At 37.8% G+C, this 13,724-nt stretch overlaps 1 long non-coding RNA gene across 2 annotated transcripts in view; it reads left to right on the plus strand.

Moving 5' to 3' along the window:
* The window catches only part of LOC121143102, a 34,676-nt gene extending 21,192 nt beyond the window's left edge, over positions 1-13,484 (plus strand). For both annotated transcript variants that reach the window (XR_005880213.1, XR_005880212.1), the window contains exon 3: positions 13,066-13,484. This is a non-coding gene — a long non-coding RNA (uncharacterized LOC121143102). The remainder of the gene's footprint in view (positions 1-13,065) is intronic.
* Positions 13,485-13,724: the final 240 nt, after the last annotated feature.

Below are 13,724 nucleotides of genomic sequence, written 5' to 3' on the forward strand. Positions count from 1 at the left end.
AATATATATATATATACATATACATATATTTTATATATATGTATGGATTCTTACTATATTGTAGGTAATGAATGATCTACTTGCAACACTCTATTGTCTTAATTAATAACATCCATCATTTCAAGAATCAAGTATCAAAATAATTCAAGACTATTTAATAACTCTGTGTGTGTGTGTGTGTGTGTGTGTGTGTGTGTGTGTGTGTGTGTACAAAACGCATGAACCATAAGGAAGCAAGACAGGCAGAATACCCAGTGCAAGCCATTTCCTATAAAAAAAGGAAAATAGGCAAGAAGATTAGATAGAATAAGAATCTAGAGCATCAAAGAGCCAAGATGCTCAGCTTCTAAGAGAAGGATGCAATAGGTGCTCTTTAAAGAGCCCTTTGCTTTGTTCCCTCCCAATTGAGACCCTCTTATACAACTTCTAGGCAGGTTGGCTGCTCAGAGTTTGGGAAACACAGCCTTGGTTCAGTAGAGTATACCTCAAAGGCACCTGTGCCTGGAAGCTGTCATCTGATCCACTCCTTTTGACAGATTCATTCTTGAAGGGATATCTTAGCAGCAAATCTCTATGGCTGTCCTAAGGACTTCTGAGTGGTACAAAGGCAATTCCGCAATTTATTCCAATGGCTGAACCTGTCATCATAGCGTAACATAACCTCAAAGATACAAGATTAAAGAAACCACCAATACCTGTTTTGTAATAAACTTCTCTCAGTCTTCCTCTATCCTTATTATCTTTTAATATCCTTCTAGTTTTAGCTTCTGTTATGTCAAAAGTCTGCCTGGCATCTTTGATTCGTTGAAACAAAATTTTTCTTCCTCACAGCTATGACATTACTTTAATATAAAATATATGCGTTTTGTTCTCATTTCTCGGGAGAAAAAACCCCATATCACGAATAAAATTTAATGTGTGCATGTTCGAGTGCATATGCATGCATGAATGCATACCCCTCTCAACACACACACATACACACACACACACACACACACACACAACCTACTTCCACCAACAACTTCCTAAAGGTATTGAGTTGTGCTATATAACATAAGTGTTCTGTTAATTCCATGAATCTCTTAGTGAGCTAACAGGAGAGAAGGCTTATGATGGTCCTTCCTATCTCCTGCCATGACGAATGCACAATACTGTTACTAATAAAGACAGCACCCCCTTTTCAGTTTACTTCTTGTTGCTGTGAATGGAGTTTAATTTGCCGGGATGCCAGGAGGTTGATCTTCTTGAAAGCTCATCTCTTGCCTAATTATGTAAAGTTATTTTTCCATCCATATTGTTAGTAGGCTTCCTGTTTCTCCTTAATCATACATAATTTGGCACCATATGAAAAATGTGTCCATTCAATTCTTCTTAGAGCAAGCATTCCATTCAGAAAATACAGCACTGGACAGAGTTTCTTTCTTTCTTTTTTCAAGACAGGGCTTCTCTGTGACTTTGAAGGTTGTTCTGGTCTCAAGCTCACAGAGATCCACCTGCCTCTACATCCTGAGTGCTGGTATTAAAGGTGTGTGCCACCAACACCTGGTCAGAGTATCTCTTTCAAATCCTCAGAAATACATCCTGTATCAACAATAAAAAATGACCACATTGCAATGTTAGGAAAGATTTCACCAGGATATACTAAAGATATTTAAGCAGGTTGCATTTCCAATTAAATATTCAAAGCATACTTCTGGTAGATGACTTGCTTCCTAATGTGATAATGGCCGTATATAAGTGCTCAGTGAGCCCAAACCACGAAATAAATTTATTTTTTTAACCATGTGTTTGTTTAGTTGTTTATTATCATCAAAATCTTAGCTAAATTTATATATTTCACATTTTAACTTGATCTATGAATAAAAAATATATATGTATATATGATATATAGAAAAAGTCACTGATTCATATATTTGTGTATGGGAGAGTATGAAAGAGAGAGGAAGAGAGAAAGGGAGAGAAGAGAGAACAGGGGAGAGGGACAAGTGAAGAGAGACAAGAGAATAATAAAACAACATTTTGGTGATCCAGAGTAAAAATGAACAATTAAACTTAGTTGTATCTGAAATATGGCTCCATTCCACTTCATTTTAGGATTCAACTTTACACCTTAACCCTGCATAACTCACATAGAACAAGGCAGTAGGAAAGATTCCTCTTGTTTTCTCATATACCCCACTCTTGGCTTTCAACCTAAAACAGAATATTAAAGACTTGGAGTGTGTGAATTCATATTAGCCCTGCACTTTTGAATGCTTCCTTGGAACACTGAACAACAATAAAACTATCCTAGAGAAGCACCTTCCTTTTGAAATATGAAATGAACTTTTCCATTGATGTTCAATAAAGTCAGTGGGATTTTTCAATAGACTTTTTCCTTTGTATATTTCTCTTTAATTGTAGTATAAATGTGATTTCATCCACTACTGTCGGTGCTTTGGGGGAAGTTTCTAGAACTTTCAGGAGGTGGAAACTCACTGATGAAAGTATGCCACTAAAAGTTAAGCTTCCTGGCCACTTTGCCCAATCTACTTTCTGTTCACTGTTTCTGGAGTACATCTTCAATGTGACCATCCAGCCTCCTGCTTCTATTGCTATGCTTTCTCTTCATATTGACATTGTCCTGTCTTTCCCTCCATGGTAGACTATATCATTTTGTAGATATGATCCAAAGTAAACTCTTTACTTCAATTGTGTTTGATAGTGTATTTTATCATAACAGACTTGTAACTATGATATGGTTCTCCATGATCAAAGCAAGAAATAACTCAAACCTATTCAACCCAGGTGGAAACAGAAAACAAGAAAAAAAACAAAGCCAAAGCTAAAATCAAAACCAATCAAACAAACAAGCAAAAGCCCTATTTAGAATCTTAACTTGGTGAGCACAAGATAATGTTGCCTGTGGTGAAGATATAATATAGCATTTGTGGTCACATAACTGAAGATACCATAGCCAGGAGCCTTTGTGTATTTTAACTTTTTTTTGAGCTGCTCTTTTCTTATCCATTTAAAATATCAAAAATATCTTCATTTTGAGGTTGTCATAAGGTAAATATCAATTGTGATATAAGTACTGCTCCTGCGCTGAATGGAATCCTCAGTAGAATATTCGGTTTTTCAATTATAGCATATAGTTAGAGAAAATTGTCATTATTATTACAAAATTTTTGTTAGAACTACACATATATGCTATATTTATATTACGTATATTTTCCTCCTTTTCTAAAATGCTTAGCAGACTTTTCTTAACCAAATATGTGCTTTTATGAATAAAACATGTATATATTTGCAGAAAATGATTCTCTGCTTTCTGTATCCTATCAAAATATATCAAGTTCTGGAAATATTGTTCAGAAGGAATTGCAGTAGGAAACATCTTGCTATAACCATGCTTGAAGAAGCATATGTTAGAATCATGGGACCCATTTGGTGTTTAAATGACAATTAACTGTCATTAACATCAGCCAAGTGAAATAAAAGTATGTCTAAATTATTGTGCAAAATAAAATGAAGCGATGAAGAAACTCCCAGAAGCCATGGAAACATCTCAATATCTCTGTATTGTGTAACATCTCCACTTAGTGATACATATGAAAGATTTTAGCAATATGAATATGTGGCAACCATCTTGGCATGAGGATGGTAAAAGGATATATGAAGGATTTGTGGGTAGGCTGGCTTGCTTTCTCTAAACTATTGCTTCTCACTCAATGTGAATGTTACTGAGGTGATAGGGTTTGTTTGGGTCAACCAAGAACTTTTGGAAGGGACTTAAGGCTTGTTAACTGGAAAGAGTTTCTGTCACTTGAGACAAGGACTATTCCTCAATGCAGTCACTTCATTTGTGGTTTCTCTGATGTGGCCTAATGTAAATATTGTTTCTTATGGCTGAAGTCTAGGAACCAAGATTTGATTGGAAGAAAGATACAGCCTGATCACAGAACACTTATCCTCATGACCTCAGATGCTGACTGCGGATTTTTGACACATGAAACAAACAGTGGCAATAAACTTGTCCTACATCTGCTAATGCCAACCATAGAAGGCTTTGCACAAAAATATTGACCATTGGATTTAGCTTTGTTAAAGCTAAATGCCCAATTAATGTTCCAAGCCACTCAGTGAGGTGAGCATTAGTTGGTCACTCTGCTTCATTCAGTGGGGTTCTGAGTCTGTTCCAGACCCCACTTCACATTTTTCTCTGAACCTGCCTCCAACTCAATTTTCTTCCCTGTAAAACCCAGAGTTGCCTGTTGTTTCTAGGAGAAATGGCCCAGTGGATATTAAGGATGCATTGAGTTTCTGCTTGGATTAACAACTCAACATAATTCCTTGGGTCCCCTCTAATTGGCTATTCAAGAAGCATTCTATTCTATCCACCCCCAACCTTCTACCTTGGGAATGGCTCTTACAGTTTTACAACTAAGAAATATTACAAACTGCAGGAGCAGCTGATAACATTTATATTTTCCCAGAGCACATATTAAGTAGTCTCTTGCTTAGCTAAACCAACTAATTCCTGACTTTGCTATTTGCTGCCACAAATATGAAAACTTTGAACAAAGACAGCTAAAATGGGCAGCAAAAAGGATGCAGTTATACTTGATATAGGTGTCTGGTTTGATGGATTCTGGCTTGAAGATTAGAGAATAACCCCAATTCACTGTTCTAAACCTGGTATTCTTCACTCAGAATTAACAAATATGTTTTCTAAATATGTCACTGTTTTTTAATCACCATTAGCATATTATTATCTCTTCTGCTTATTATTCTTGTTTCTTTCAATTGTATTTATTTTATAGTATGCTGTATGTTTTTAGTGATTGGATTTTGAAAGTTCTTTATATATTCTACATACAAGTCCTTTTAATAGGCATCTGGTCATATGATAATGCACTAAATATTTTCTGCCAGTCTGTGATTTGCCTTTTACATTCTCCCCAAAGGGAATCAGACTTGGATCTTATAAACATCAGTATCTTTCAAAGAATCTTGTGATTTTTATGGCACAGAAGTGACATCAATAGCCAGAGGCCCGATTCCTCCTGTGGCTCTTCTCTTAGAGTCAGATTCTAGGGAAGTGAGCCATTGAATCAAGAATAAAACCCAGCTCCCAGTGCAAGCATTGTGTCTATAGTCTCATACTTTAATCATTTCCACGGATGCTGAGGGTATGACAGGTATGGAAACACAAGGTATTTGGTCAACCCCCTCATTTTGTGGGTGGCATGTGGAATAAGAACCAGGATAATGGAAAGGACCAATTGGAAACTTATGAAATTTAGCACATATGGCCAAAATACTAAATTTAAAACAACAAACAATCTAAAACTTCATTCAGGCCCATTGTTACCTTAACACATGGTTACTACATATATAAAAGGACTTCACAGTCCAAAGAAAAATTATGAGATTGGATTTTAAAGTGGAAGAAAGAAAACTTAGTTACATCAGGAAAAGCAATATTGATTATTATTAGCATATTTATGTGACATGCAACAGTCTAGTACCAGTAGAAGATGTGTCATCATAGGTAATGAATGATAATTGTATGGGAACCAACAACTAGTGCTAATAGACTTACTTCAATAGCAAGTTGGAAAGGCCATGGTAGAGTAAATGTATTCTTTTGTATTTTTTCCAATAAGAAACCCAGTTTATATCTGTTCAGAACTACTCATTGGCATGCATACCAATACTCATGAATGAATAGGTGCAACACTATTCATTTACACTTTTTCATTGGGGCTATGTTAATTACACTTATCTCCTACAACATATAGAAGTCTGCCACATGCCACAAACACCTATGTATTGATGAGAACAACAAACAATGTCTATTATACTAGAAAATTTGGCAAGGTAATGTGTTTTAGACACAAAGTTAAACCTTGTCAGAGGATCTGACACCTGAAAATAGTTTTAGGAGGTTGATATATTGTACCTATGCCAAAATTCCCTACAGAGTGAAAGACAAGTTGCTGCATCCTGATTCTTCCATGATAAAGAAGATCCAATAGGCCTCTTAGGGCATCACAATGGTATATTGCGTATCCTGAGACCTTTCTGCAAATCACTTACCTCTTGTGAGGGCTAGCTCCTTGTGTAGGACTAATATCAGGAGGAGCAATTTCTGTAGCATGTCTGCTCTATGGAGCCAGCAGAGAAGAGTGCTTTAATAGACCCCATGGTGGAAAAGATACATTTTGAAGTTGTCAAAAACAAAGGAGATGGAAAATCAGTATAGATCCTAACCAACCTAGAATAAGGCCAACAATCTAAGCCAATTATGGATTCAGAGCAATCTAGGTGCCACACTGAATTATATCTTACACCACGCAAATCATAGGTGACTCTGCTTGTTGAATTTGATGGTGCATATGAAGACCAAGCTGAATGATAAACTAAGAAGAAAAGATTAGAAATGATGGTGTCCTTAATCAGTGACCTTGCTTTTCACTTTGGCACAGTATCTGTCAGCAAGGAGGAAGGATTTCCTTTGACTCGTGGATTCAGAAGGGTTCCATGGCTGAGAAGAATTCGTGGTAGGATTAGGTATATCACAAGTTGGCCATCATTTTCAAAGGCCTGCATCTGGATACCTACTTCTGCCAACGAGGCTTCATATTCCAAAAGTTTCACAATCACCCTAGACAGAACCACTGGCTGGGTAACAAGTGTTCATGCACAAGAACCCAGTGAAAGATATTTCAGATTCAAAACTTACCAGGAGCTAGTATTCATAGTACAACACAGACACTAAGTTAAAGGTTTCTTCTGTTTGTTTCCAGTAGGAGAAATGTAACAGCCCTCAAATTCATGGGCTGGAAACAGTGGGGGTCCCAATTATCAATAATAAGAAGCACATGACACTGGGTGCACCTTCAAGCCACAGAATAGACATTCTATTATACAGTCTTGTCAATGGATCGATAAAAATGATATAGTTAAGAAACCTTGTCTAAGAGGGAGATGTATGATTGATAGGGGGTAAGTTTACAATAAAGTAAGAGTAATTAAATCTCATTAGTAGTAGAATTTAGGGTGCTTTTCCATAGTGAGTTGAGGGCATCCCTCAGATGCTTTGTTAAGAAGTTGTCATGAACGGATATAGGCAGCTGGTCCTATAATGAAAACTATGGTTCCCCATGGTTAAGACCTTCAGGTTATAAGTGCAGGTCAAGTTATGAGGTAATCAAGAATGGAGAAGAGATGGGATGAACAACTATTCCTGATTCTACACTAGCTGCAGGAATGAGGATGACCGCTCATTCCATTAACTTTCCCGGAGTCTTCCCTCCAGAAGACAGGCACATAGGAATCCATAGGAGCACATAGGTAGAAAGAGTGCAAGAATAGATTGTGACAGCTCTAACACTGCTTGAGGCTGCATCACACTTAAGAACAATCCTGTTAACTCCCTGACTCTGGCTGTCATGTTGCGGGGATGTGTTGCCAGCTGTTGGCCTTGCTTTCTCTCTGCTTACTATAAAGTACTACAAATACATGTAACACCAGAAAATCAGACAGACTGATTTATTATTAACATGAATTACACTATATTATAGGTAATGGTTTGTCATATGTCTGTGGTTCCTGTTAGCATATGAAATACAATTTCCTCTTTCATGGTCTTCCCTCGTGATGAGGCTACTCATTTACATTTTATATTTCTTGTTGTACAATCAAAAACAGAAAGAAAATATATATTTAATATAAGCGTTTTAAAAATATAGCTTTGTTGGGCAATCAAGGGAAACGGAATTAATATCATAGCTTCTCTGAAGGTATATTCTCCACATTTTACTTATTACCTCCATATGCTTGACCTGCTCCAGCATTTGGAATGATTATTTATTAGGCTTTTAATCAATGTTAGTCATTAGCCTTTTCTTAGTTATTAACTATTAACACGATCAGAATATGACTTTCACCCATGGTTCTGACACCTGTGTTTTAATGTTGAACACAGTTCCAGTATTTCTGCTTTAAAATAATTTTGAATAGTTTTTTCTTTACTTATTTATAATCTGCACTTCTTTCCTTCCTTATGCTATTTATTTAGTCATTGCCTCAAATGCTTATATTTTGTTGTCTTACTAGGTAGAGTCTTAAAGTTATTGTTAGTCTTGGGACCTTCACCTCTGCATACTTACATATAGTTAATATACTTACATATAGTTGACATACTTACATATGTTAACAGTTTGTCCTTTTATTTAGTAGTTATAAGTAATACCTTTGAACTTAGATGGCTTAAGAAAACATAGCAAGCACAGATAACACATAATCATTTGTTAAAACTTAAACCCACACACACACATTAAATGACATATATTAGTGAAAACTAGAAGAGACTAGAAGACCTTTAGAAGACCTTTACTATAGGAATGTGATTTAGCCCAGTTGATTCAATACTAAAAAACAGAAAATGCTGAGTGACTGTATGAATCAATGCTCACATTTTATAAATTAACAAGTGATGTGCATGCTCCAAATGAAAAAAATCAATGAGAAGTTCACTGCCTGGCCCGAGTAACACTGTTTATCTAACAGCTTTTAAATCTGTAGATAACTCATCTGGTTAGATGATTAACATTCCAACAGAGTTGTTTTTCTTTTTCTAAAAGAGAAATAATCTTGGGAATACACACAGACACAAGTGCAATGCGTTATTATTATTTTTTTTATTGAGAACAGAACAGAAGCCACTCACAGCTACTATTCTAATTATTAGGACTGAGAACTGAATCCACCTTGTTAATATGACTTATATGTTTTTTCAAGCAATACTCTACTCGGGAAGGTAAGAATATAAATGACAAATAATTTTACTCTGAGCTTCATGGAAGTTGTACAAACCAACTTAGGCAAATAGTTTTCCTGTCTAGATAAAGAGTTCTCTTAGGGTAATAGATCACTCACCTGCCAAACATGTCATTCATCAGGCAATATTTTGCTTCTGAGATCTTCCCAAAGACCCCAGTTTTAACAATTCTATCTGTTTCATACTGTAAACCTTCTCCTAATGCCTGTCTAAGAATTGTCTATACCCCAACACAGTAGATACAAGACTTCATTCTTTCAAACAAACAAATATATCATCAAGGTTGTATGAATCTATTACAACAGATCTGAAGAGTAGCTTTCCTGAGGGACAGCTGTTTGCTCTGTGCTTTGAAGTATAATGGCTGGTGAGGTGAGCCATAGAATGTCTCTACCACCACTCTGCTGCCATCCACACCATCCACAGCAACTCTACCAGCCAAATACAATCAAGTCCTTTCAGTTTTTGTGTGAGAGAAAACATACCAAGATTAAAACGTTTCTCCTACCTACAGCAGTGGCTCTCAACCTTCTTTTTTTTTTTGGTTTTTACAAGACAGGATTTTTCTGTATTGTTTTGGAGGCTGTCGGTCCAGCCCAGCCTCTAACTCACAGAAAAATGCCTGCCTCTGCCTCCCGAGTGCTGGGATTGGCTCTCAACCTTCTTAATGCTGTGAATTTTTAATACATGTTCATGTTGTGGTGACCCCCAGCCATAAGATAATTTCTGTTGCTACTCTGTAACTGTAATTTTGCTACTGTTATGAATGTAATATAAATATCTGTATTTTCCAATGGACTTAGGTGACCCCTGTGAAAGGGTCTTTTGTCCCCCACGGGTCAGAACCCAGAGGTTGAGAACCACTGATCCGCAGTTTATCCTATCAATCAGAATTTGATTCATCTGAGCAAGCAAATGCTGTTAGCTCATACCTCTTAACTCTGCAGCCTCATGATCACACTGGGATTTGAATACAACGCACACAAATAATACTGTCTAGACTAAGTGAAGCTTGGTGTGTTATATAATATTCCAAAGTTTCAGGTACTTCATCTGTAAAAGAATGGTGATAAACATAATAATATGGGCCAGGGTAAACTGCTAGCTGGACAAACATTAGGATCTGAGGTTGGATTCACAGCACCCACAAAAAAGTAAGGCATGTGAGTGTGCATCTGTAATTCTGGTGCTGAGGGAGGCAGAGTCAGGAATGTTTCTGGAACTGACTGGCCAGCTAATTCATCCACATTAATGACCTTCGGGTTCAATGAGACTCTGTCTTGAAAAAATAAGGTGTCTGGTATCAGGATGACACCTGATACCAACCTCTGGTGTTCATACTCACACCCACAAAAGTTCACAAAACACAGGAACACACACACACACATACAACATTCACACAGAAAATAATGATGATATTTTCTAATTTATTATTGGCACCCCTCACATTGACTACAACCAACAATCTTCCCTGGTTTTAGCTCTATTTGTTTCTGTGTAAGGGAAGATCAGAACCTAAGACATACTGGTTTTGGATCTGATCATAACTGGTATAGAATGCACCTCTCCAGATAGGAAACTGAGTGTAACTGGATAAAGTTTATGACATAAAATTGATAGATTTGGAAAAGCACAGAGTCCTAAAGAAACTCTAGAAAGTAAAATACTTCCAGTATTTCATAGTCCAGGAAAGAGATAAAAAAATTTACAAAGTTCAAAATAAGTTTTCCTGAAAGAACACCCAGTGAAAACAAATACTCAGCCCCACTAATGGGTTTCTTATTAGTCAATACTTGCACAAAGACTTTTACCTATCTCTGCCTCTCCTGTCATAAATAGCCCCAATGAATCAACTGTGACACCCTCCCCCAAGGGTTGGAAGGCTTGGGAATCACCCCAGGAAAGGAGACAGAAAGAATGTAAGACCCCAGAGAAGCAGTGCTATAAAGTGCTGGCCTCTGGACATCATAAAATCACTAAGAAGTTTTGTGCATGGTGATAGACATGGATCTATATGCAGTCTTCTACATGCCAGCATCCAGTTATGCCAGCACCATTTGTTAAAGATGCTATCTTTTTTCCATTGTATAATTTTAGCTTCTTTGTCAAAGGTCAGGTGCTCATACATGTATGGGTTAATATTGGGGTGTTCAATTGGATTCCATTGGTCTACCTGTCTATTTATGTGCCAATACCAAGCTGTTTTCAGGACTATAGCTTTATAATAGACTTGAAGTCAGGGATGGTGATGCCTCCAGGTGTTGCTTTGTTGAACAGGGTTGTTTTGGCTATCCTGGGTCTTTTGTTTTTCCATGTAAAGTTGAGAATTGTTCTTTCAAGGTCTGTGAAGAATTATGCTGGGATTTTGATGGGGATTGCATTCAATCTGTAGATTGCTTTGGGCAAGATTGTCATTTTTACTATGTTGATCCTACCTATCCAAGAGCATGGGAGATTTTTCCATTTTCTGGTATCTTCTTTAATTCCCTTCTTTAAAGACTCAAAGTTCTTGCGATACAGGCATTTTACTTGTTTGGTTAGCGTTACCCCAAGGTATTTTATGTTATTTGTGGCAATTGTAAAATGTGATGTTTTTCTGATTTCTTTCTCAGCCCTTTTATTGTCTAAATATAGTAGGGCTACTCATTTCCTTGAGTTGATCTTGTGGCTTGACACTTTGCTGAAGGTGTTTATAAGCTGTAGGAGTTCCCTGATAGAGTTTTTTGGGTCACTTAGGTAAACTATCCTATCATCTGCAAATAGTGAAAGTTTGACCCCTTCCTTTCATATGTACTTACTCATATATGGATTTTAGACAAGGAGCAGGGCAGTGCCAACCTACAATCCCACTGCCAGAGAGTACAGGGAGAACCTTAAGAGAGATATGCATGGCACCCCAGAGAAGGGGAATGGAGCAAGATCTTCTGAGCAGATTTGGAGCATGGGGGGAGGGGAGAGGGAGCTGGAAGAAAGGGTTGGGGAGAAGAGGAGGGGAGAAGAATACATGGGGGAGCAGGAAGGTTGAGTTGGGTGGAGAATAGAGGAGAGCAGGATGAGAGATACCATAATAGAGGGAGTCATCATAGGTTTGAGGTGAGATCAGACATAGTGAGATTTCCAGAGATCTACTAGGATGACAACAGCTGGCAAACTAAGCAATAGTGGAGAGGCTACATTAAATGCCCTTCCCTAATGAGTTTGACAACTACCTTATATGCCATCCTAGAACCTTTATCCAGTGGCTGATGGAAGCAGAGGCAGACACCCACAGCTAAACACTGAACTGAACTCCTGGAACCAAGTGACAGAGAGGGAGGAGTGATGAGCAATGGGGTCAAGACTGGGCTGATGAAACTCACTGAGACAGCTAACCTGAACAGAGGGGAACTCTTGGACCCCAGACTGATGGCTGAGAGGCCAGCATGGGTCTTATCCAGAACCCCTGAATGTGGGTGTCAGTGAGGTGGCCTAGGCAATCTATGAAGCTTTGGGTAGTAGATCAGTATTTATCCCTGGCATGCAAGTGGACTTTGGGTGCCCATTCCACATTGTGGGATGCTCTCTCAGCCTGGACACATGGGGGAGGGCCTAGGCCCTGCCCTGGATGAAATGACAGACTCTGGAGATCTCCATGGAGGCCCTCACCCTCCCTCGGGAGCAGAGTGAGAATTAGGCAGAGGGCTGGGAAGATCGTGGGGGGGGCTGGGGAGGAGGAAAGGGAGATGGAGCTGGGTTTGACATGTGAAGAAAGCTTGTTTCTAATTTAAATAAAAAGATAAAAACCACCAAGAAAATTATGTGTGTATATGTATAATTTTTCATACAAACAGCCCCCCCAGATTATTTTTTTCTCCTGATTTTTCCCTTTTTAGGTTCTTCTCCAACAGGGCTGCAGAATGGTATTTTTCTACTGTAATAAGTTTAACAAATTGAGCCCTGCTCACTCAGCTGTTTTTTGGAACTCCTTGTAGGGTTTGACAGATGACACAGGCTGTGCCCTCAATATATCACATGTATTAGTTTCCTTAATGCTCAAATGCATTCTGTAAAGTAGGCACTATTATCTCTATTTTACAGAAAAAATAATTGACTACCATAGAAACAATAGAATGTAAGGACTTTGTGTGTATGTGTATGTGTGAATCACATATATATAGCATGAAAACAAATTACAGCGTTGGCAACCTAACACAAAGCCAGGATTCCTGAGTTTGATTGATTTTCTTCTGTTACAGTAATAATCCAGAGGACATGATGACATTACCCGGGAAATCTACTATAAATACTTCAGTAATGGGAAAATCATGTACATTTTTCAAGTCCTTGAAATGCTTGGTCAACAAGAAGCTATAAATGAAGAAATAGTCAGGATATGGCCAAGTCTCACATGTGAAAAATAATGTAAATACCTACTATACATATTTTGATTTCCTTCTTCTCTCTCTCTTTCTTCCTCCCTTCTTTTCCCTCTTAGTTGCCTAGCCCTCCTCTCCCTGCTCGTGTTTTGTCTTTTCTTCCTTCCGCTTGTTTTGTTTTTAGAAATATGAGCCTTACTGTCCAAGCTGCCTGGAAGTCACTATGCGCACAGCCTGGCATTAAGCTCATGGCAGTCTTCAAGCTTTGGCTTTCCCACTTCTGCAATTACATTAATGTGTCCTCGTGCTTAGCTTTGTTGCTGTAATCTTCAAGAATACATTGTACACAAATAAAAGAAAACGATGTACTCTTTTGGTGTGCATGTGTGGACAGAGGTATTCATTTCTGTCCATTTCTGGGCTTTGCTAAATTGTGAACAATACAGCATCATTTTATTTTTAAAAAAGAGACTTTTTGAGTTACAGAAAAACATTAAAGGGTCAGAGTTCCATATGAGCCATGTGTGAACATTTTTATC

This window comes from Mesocricetus auratus, unplaced genomic scaffold (genome assembly GCF_017639785.1).
Source record: "Mesocricetus auratus isolate SY011 unplaced genomic scaffold, BCM_Maur_2.0 Super-Scaffold_100011, whole genome shotgun sequence".
NCBI lineage: Eukaryota > Metazoa > Chordata > Mammalia > Rodentia > Cricetidae > Mesocricetus > Mesocricetus auratus.